An 8,874-nucleotide genomic window follows, 5' to 3' on the forward strand; every position below is an offset into this window, starting at 1 on the left:
ACTTCTTCATGGTTGTCCAGAGAGCTTCTTGCCATACTCTGTCAAACGCCTTCTTGAAGTCAAAGACATGGTAGACGTCCTGCTGGTGTTGTAAGTACTTCTCACATAGAACACGAAGGTTGAAAATCTGTTCTGTGGTACTTATAGAATCATAGAATATAAGGGTTGGAAGGGACCCCAGAAGGTCATCTAGTCCAACCCCCTGCTCGAAGCAGGACCAATTCCCAGTTAAATCATCCCAGCCAGGGCTTTGTCAAGCCTGACCTTAAAAACCTCTAAGGAAGGAGATTCTACCACCTCCCTAGGTAACGCATTCCAGTGTTTCACCACCCTCTTAGTGAAAAAGTTTTTCCTAATATCCAATCTAAACCTCCCCCACTGCAGCTTGAGACCATTACTCCTCGTTCTGTCATCTGCTACCATTGAGAACAGTCTAGAGCCATCCTCTTTGGAACCCCCTTTCAGGTAGTTGAAAGCAGCTATCAAATCCCCCCTCATTCTTCTCTTCTGCAGGCTAAACAATCCCAGCTCCCTCAGCCTCTCCTCATAACTCATGTGTTCCAGACCCCTAATCATTTTTGTTGCCCTTCGCTGGACTCTCTCCAATTTATCCACATCCTTCTTGAAGTGTGGGGCCCAAAACTGGACACAGTACTCCAGATGAGGCCTCACCAATGTCGAATAGAGGGGAACGATCACGTCCCTCGATCTGCTCGCTATGCCCCTACTTATACATCCCAAAATGCCATTGGCCTTCTTGGCAACAAGGGCACACTGCTGACTCATATCCAGCTTCTCGTCCACTGTCACCCCTAGGTCCTTTTCCGCAGAACTGCTGCCTAGCCATTCGGTCCCTAGTCTGTAGCTGTGCATTGGGTTCTTCCGTCCTAAGTGCAGGACCCTGCACTTATCCTTATTGAATCCTTACTTCTTCCAACATGAAAGCCAGCTTGTTCTTCACCGATGATATTCTCTGCTTGTGGCTTCAATCTGTTCAATGTGACTTTCAACATCATTTTGCTGGGATGGCTAATTAAGCATATGGTCCAGTAATTGACACAACTGCAGGTTGCCTTTCTTTGGCAGAGTGATGATTAGTGACTGTGTCCACATGGAGGGCCACTCACTGGTCTGCTAGATCTTGTAATAGATGTACTCACCAAGATCTGCAGCTATTTCTCCTCCACCTTACCTCATCACTCTCGTTACAGCGTGTATGGTAACACCCATTGTTTCATGTTCTCTGTGTATATAAAATCTCCCCACTATATTTTCTACTGCATGCATCCGATGAAGTGAGCTGTAGCTCACAAAAGCTTATGCTCAAATAAATTTATTAGTCTCTAAGGTGCCACAAGTACTCCTTTTCTTTTTGCGGATACAGACTAACATGGCTGCTACTCTGAAACTTATTTCTCCTCTGAATTTCATCAGTTTGGCTGTGATGTTGTCAATACCTGTAGCCTCTCTGTTCTTGAGTAGATTTCACAGCTGTCTCCACTTCTTCACGTAGTATTGGAAAGTCATCCTCCTCTGTTGAATCTAGGCCGTCTAAGACACTAAGATCTGCATTTGTCTGGAGGTTGTATAGATCAGAACAGTAATTTGTCCACCTATTGAGGATGTCCTTTTCTTCTGTAAGACTGTTCCCTTCTTTGTCTTGAATTGTGTTAGCTTTGGTCCATCTTTCCTTCGTCAGATCTTTTACAACATGGAAGTCTCGCTTGCTATTTCTATTATTGAAACATGCATCAATTTTCAATCATTGTTTTTCAGTCCATATCTCCTTGGCCACCTTAATTCCTTTCTGCCAATTGCTCTATTTATCAGTTCCCTCGGTGCTGTTCTCGTCTCTCTTTTTCTTTTCTGTCACACATTTGTAGTATTCCATTTGTGACTCATGGTTTTGACTTCTTCTGAGGTTTCCTGAAGATGTCCATTGCTGCCTCATTCGTTACAGCATTGAAATTGTTGATCATTATGTCTATGTCTTCCACTAGAGCAAGCAGCGGGTCAAATTTTCCACCGATCATTGCTTGGAATGACTCTGCAACGTTTCAGTCTGAGTCTAAATCAAACTTGGTTCTGGTGAACTTTTGCCCAATGATTTTCCTTAGCCACAGCCAAAAAATTTAGCATTACAAGGTTGTGATCACTTCCAATATCAGCGCCAGGAAGCTCCTTGTTTTAGCTCCCAGAACAAGATCGGTTTTGCACCATGATGTAGTTGATCTGGCTGTGATGTAGACCATGAGGTGCTTGCCATGTTGATCACCTGGATGCTTTATGTACTCCCAATGTGTTTGCAAGAACCAGACTGTTATAGCTGGCAAAGTCCAAAAGTCTCAATCCTCTCTCACTGGTTACCGCATTACAGAATTGATTACCACATTACAATATTCTCGCCAATCTGCCTGTGTGTCAGCACCTACTTTAGCATTCCAATCTCCTTGTACAGTCAGGATCTCTTTCTTGTGTACCTTATTGATGTCTTGGAGCTGATTTTAAAAACCTTCAATTTGCTCATCGTCATAGTCTGTTGTAGGGGTGTAGACTTGTGCCACTGTGATATTAAACAGTACTGCCTTTATTAAAGCCTGATGGACACTGAGAAGCATCCTAATACTGAATTCTTGATATCTTAATGCCCAAGAAATCCTATGCCATTGACATGTTTGTCCTCTCCACTGTAATAGAGTACATCACCTTCTTCTGTTAGTACCTCTCCAAAGTTCTTCCATCTGACCTCAGATTCCTAGGAGGTCCCAGGTATATTGTTTCATTCCATACATGAGTTCTTTCAACCTCCTTATTTGTGTCAATGTCCTTACATTCCATGTGGCTGTGGTGATGCTATCTCTTCCACGGATACTCTTTGCTGGGGTTACACCAGTAGTATACTTGTCACGTGTGCCCTGGTGGGAGATGGATGGTGCGGTCGTTATTAACCCGGGCTGCAATCAATCTGGTATGGACATAGTTTACTTGATCATATGGTGTGTCTTGGGCAAATTTCTAACCTGGTGGAGCCCATCCCTCTCCAGGCAGCCCCCTTTTAGTTGCCTCCTACGACATGCAGCTGTGTCCCCACAGGGGACGCAGTTAAGGTATTACAGTGAAATAAATGCAATTCAGGGCTTTTAAGTTATGAAGTCAAAGACTTTCCACTATCCAAATTTGAAAGACATTCATGGTGAACCTCTGCCCTTTGCTGTGTCTGCAAACAGGAGTGTAAGAGGGTGCATGTAGGTATCACAGTGGATGCCATGGGACAGATAGAATCCTGCTATGGTACAAGTGTGCTGGCAGCTACACCAATGCAACAAGCCAGGGAATACACTATATCCCACTGGGGTATGGTTCATTGTAACCATGGCTATGTCTACACTACCCCCCGGATTGACGTTCTGGGGATCAATGCACAGAGGTTGAGTTAGTGGATCTAGTGAAGACCCACCAAATTGACTGCAGATCACTCTCAAGTCGATCCTGGTACTCTACCCCGAATGAGAAGAATAAGGTAAGTTGACGGAATAGTGTCTCCCGTTGACCCAGCATAGTGTGGATCCCACGGTAAGTCAACCTAAGCTACGTCGACTCCAGCTATGTTATTCACATAGCTGTGCGTAGTTAGGTCGACTTACTGTGGTAGTGTAGGCATAGGATATCTGCAGAGTGGCTGGGAGGGCACTTTGCAGTGCAAGTTAGACACTCCCCAACTCTGCTTGAGCTAGCATGCTAAAAATAGCAGTGTGGAGGTGGTGAAATGGGTAGTGGATTGGGCTCTGTACCCAAGGGATTTGGCAGGTTTGTACTTGAGTGGCTAGTCCAAGCTGCCTCCTGAGCTGCCACAGCAACTCTGCTCAAGCTGGCAAAATAAAACTAGCGGATCTAGTGCAGGTCTATCCACACAGGGAAAGGCTCAGCCCCCAAATGAATAAAGTGCATATGTGGCCATCAGTGAGAATGAGCAAGTAGGTCAGGCATGCATACAACTCCTATTCTGAAGGGCTGCAAACATCTCTGCTCTGCTGAAGTGCTCCAAGAGACAGCTGTCCTGTGATAACCAGAGGTCTTTTTTGATTGATGTATGACCAGCTAGGCAATGTTATACATACTTGGCATTTCTGTGCTCGTCATGGCAGAATCCGAGTACAAGTTTTAGGCTTGAAGGATTCATAGTCTCAGAGAGCATCACTCCTCTTAGGAATTCCAAAATGCCAGCTGTTATGGAGCTTTATGGCGAAATCAACTGGGAGGGTCCAAACTCTCAGCATGAGAACTGGGCCAGGTACACGTCAGTATGCACAGGCAGTTGGGCCAGATGAATACTTGGGTGCTCTGGTCTGGTGCATTCTGGAAGATCCTGGATGTGTCTTCCGAGTGTGGGGGGAAAGAGGTTTAGGATGATGACAAATGTGGCCACAAATTTAATAAGAAACTGGATGTGTATGTCTTCCTTTAATTTTAGGATTAAGTGCTGGAGTTTGATCAAGATTTTATCTACTGTAAATTCAGGGCTAAATGATTTAAAAATGTTAGAGCTGTACTTATGTTCTGCACAAATCATACTTGTTAATTCCCTTTCATCTCATTACAAAAAGGGAACCACTGTAATATTTTTGGTGGAGAATTTTATATACCAGGATATGGATTTATTCAAATTTACACATATGTATATCTATATTTTTTGCAGTTGGCATCATACCAAAAAAGAAAAAAGGGTTGCAGGTCTTCAGAGCACAAGGCAAAATGAAGATTGGTATTTGGAACTACTCAGTATTCAATGACATTACTTACCTTGTGCACACAAATTTAATTCATTTTTGATTGATCCCATAATTACAAAATTTGTTTAAAGCTGTTATATTATCTCCTTATTTGACACAATATGGCACAATTTTGTTATAGTATTGAAAACCAAATAAGACAACTGCAGTTGGTAGCATTTCAAAGAAATACTCCCTTTAAGATGAAATCAATCCTGTTTCAAGTTTATTCCCCTGCTTTATGATTGAGGCTCTAGGGGTGTATTTTGCTGAAAAGTGTCTTTTTGATTTTTCAGAAATTCTTTAGATTAATATGCAGCTGTCATTGCAAGGCAAATCTAGATTTGCTTTTATGTTTTTCCTCTTTCCCCAGGCTGCAACTAGTGTCTACCTCTCCAGGAGAAACCGTCCATTCATTTGTGATTGGTGCTCCTTATAACAGGTCAGCAGCAAAGAATTCGTCAACTGATATTCATTTGAAACATGACACATGGCCCGTTTACATTGACTGAATCCACTGCTTTGCTTACTATGGTCAATATCTAGCGGTTACTAGGTTTACTGCTCATTGTTAATGCAAGCTTAAAGTATTAGTCCATAAAAAATAAAAAAAAGTGTTTTAGTCTTATGCTTTTTTCAACATACCTTTTGAAAATTCATTTAACTTGCAAATCATGTACAATAAACTTTCTAAGGGGATATTTCTGAGTAAATAAATGCTGAAGGCCATAAGTGATGTTATATATATTTAGCCACCTATTCTTCCCACAGTGCCAATCAGGATACTTTTCAGAGTAGCAGCCGTGTTAGTCTGTATTCACAAAAAGAAAAGGAGTACTTGTGGCACCTTAGAGACTAACAAATTTATCTGAGCATAAGCTTTCGTGAGCTACAGCTCACTTCATTGGATGCATTCAGCGGAATGATTTTTCCACTGAATGCATCCGATGAAGTGAGCTGTAGCTCACGAAAGCTTATGCTCAGATAAATTTGTTAGTCTCTAAGGTGCCACAAGTACTCCTTTTCAATCAAGATACTGTTGCTGTTACTGCAATGACATCTGCATTTTGCTGTTTATTTCGATTGGATTCTATGTACAAACATACTTGGGTCATGCTTGAGATTGTAGCTGACAGGATACAAAAGTTAGTATTGTTTGAAATAAAAATAAATGAAATGTTTGATCTTCTCTGGCTATGCATTAATAAGTTGTCAATTTGCAGGTTGTTGAAGGAACTTAATTTTGATACCATAAGCCTTCTGGTTATTGATTATGGAATGACTGATTATTTGTGGTTGGTTATTTGGAAAGGGATTGTGCTGGAAATGGGATCTAAAACTATAACCGGTTTTTCTGGATGCAAACCGATTTGTTAATAGGACAACAGTTTAGTTACTACATTCATTTACTCAGGATAGGACTCTTATATTAGTTCAGATGGGTAAGGGTCAGATTCTGATCCCCTTACTCCTGCTGAATTGTACCTCACTTCACAAATAATTCAACTGAAGTCAATGGGACAACTTTTGTAGTGCGGTGCTGAGGTAGATAGGATATATCCGGATTTTAGTAAGCTTTTTGATACAGCTCCACATGACATTCACATAAGTCAGTCAGGAAAACGTGGTCTAGATGAAATTACTCCAAGGTGGGGGCACGACTGGTTGGAAGACTGGATAGGTTCACTGTCAAACAGTGAAGGTGTATCTAGTGGGGTGCCGCAGAGGTCAATCTTAGTTCCAGTACTATTTAATATTTTCATCATGAATTGGAGAGTATGTATAAAATATGCAGATGACACCAAGTTGGGAGGGTTTACAAGCACTTTGGAGAACAGGACCTTGATAAACTGGAAAACTGGTCTGAAATCAACAAGTTGAAATAAAGAGGAGTGCAAAGTACTACACTTAGGAAGAAAAAAAAATCAAATGCACCACTACAAAAAGGGGCAATAACTGGCTAGGTGGTAAAAAGAATTTTGGGGTAATAGTGAATCACAAATTGAATATAAGTCAATGGGATGCAGTCTGAGAAAGGTGAATATAATTCTGGGGTGTATTAACAGGAATGTAGTATGTAATATGTAGGAGGTAATTGTCCACTCTACATAGCACTGATGAGGCCTCAGCTGGTGTAATGTTTGATCCTGAGCACCACATTAGGAAAGATTTGGACAAATTGGAGCGAGTCCAGAGAGAGAGGGACAATAATAATAAAAGGTTTAGAAAACCTGGCCTATGAAGAAAGGTTCAAAAAAACCTGGGCACGTTTAGTCTTGAGAAAAGATGACAGAGGGAATCTGACTGCAGTCTTCAAATATGTTAAGGACTGTTATAAAGAGGACAGTAATCAATTTTTCTCCTTGCCCAATAAATGGAGGACAAGTAGTAATAGGCTTAATTTGCAGCAAGGGAGATTTAGGTTAGATATTAGGAATTTTTTTTTAAACTATTAGGGTAGTTTCCAAGGGAGGTTGTAGAATCCCCATCATTGGAGGTTTTTAAGACTAGCTTGGACAAACACCTATCAGGGATGGTAGAGGTTTATTTAGTCCTGCCTCAGTGCATGGGACTGGACTGGACTTCTCAAGGTCTCTTCCAGCCCTACATTTTTTTCCCCATAGATATTAAGGTCAGAAGGGACCATTATGATCATCTAGTCTGACCTCCTGCACAACACAGGCCACAGAATCTGACCCACCCACTTCTGCGATAAACCTCTCACCTATGTCTGAGCTATCTAAGTCCTCAAACCATGGTTTAAAGACTTCAAGGAGCAGAGAATCCTCCAGCAAGTGACCCGTGCCCCATGCTATAGAGGAAGGCGAAAAACCTTCAGGGCCTCTTCCAATCTGCCCTGGAGGAAAATTCCTTCCCGATGCCAAATATGGCGATCAGCTAAACCCTGAGCATATGGGCAAGATTCACCAGCCAGATACCCAGTTAAGAATTCTCTGAAGTAACTCAGATTCCATCCATCTAACATCCCATCACAGGCCATTGGGCCTATTTACCATGAATATTTAAAGATCAATTAATTGCCAAAATCATGTTATCCCATCATACCATCTCCTCCCTAAACTTATAGAGTTTAATCTTAAAGCCACACAGATCTTTTGCCCCCACTGCTTCCCTTGGAAGGCTATTCCAAAACTTCACTCCTCTGATGGTTAGAAAACTTCATCTAATTTCAAGTCTAAACTTCCCTATGACCAGTTTATATCCATTTGTTCTTGTGTCCACATTGGTACTGAGCTTAAATAATTCCTCTCCTGCTCCGGTATTTATCCCTCTGATATATTTATAGAGAGCGATCATATCTCCCCTCAGCCTTCTTTTGGTTAGGCTAATCAAGCCAAGCTCCTTGAGTCTCCTTTCATAAGACAGGTTTTCCATTCCTTGGATCATCTTAGTAGCCTTTCTCTGTACCTGTTCCAGTTTGAATTCATCCTTCTTAAACATGGGAAACCAGAACTGCACACAATATTCCAGATGAGGTCTCACCAGTGCCTTGTATAACGGTACTAAAACCTCCTTATCTCTACTGGAAATACCTCTCCTGATGCATCCCAAGACCGCATTAGCTTTTTTCACGGCCATATCACTTTGGCAGGTCATAGTCATCCTGTGGTCAACCAATACTCCAAGGTCCTTCTCCTCCTCCGTTATGTCTAATTGATGTGTCCCCAGCTTATAACTAAACTTCTTGTTATTAATCCCTAAATACATAACCTTACACTTCTCACTATTAAATTTCATCCTATTACTATTACTCCAGTTTACAAGGTCATCCAGATCCTCCTGTACGATATCCTGGTCTCTCTCTAAATTGGCAATACCTCCCAGCTTGGTATCATCCACAAACTTAATTAGCACACTCCCACTTTTTGTGCCGAGGTCAGCAATAAAAAGATTAAATAAGATTGGTCCCAAAACCGATCCCTGAGGAACTCCACTGGTAACCTCCCTCCAGCCCAACAGTTCACCTTTCAGTATGACCCACTGTAGTCTCCCCTTAAACAATTCTTTATCCACCTTTCAATTTTCATATTCATCCCCATCTTTTCCAATTTAACTAATAATTCCCCATGTGGCACAGTATCAA

The sequence above is a fragment of the Caretta caretta genome, chromosome 9 (assembly GCF_965140235.1).
Source record: "Caretta caretta isolate rCarCar2 chromosome 9, rCarCar1.hap1, whole genome shotgun sequence".
In the NCBI taxonomy this organism is placed as follows: Eukaryota; Metazoa; Chordata; order Testudines; family Cheloniidae; genus Caretta; species Caretta caretta.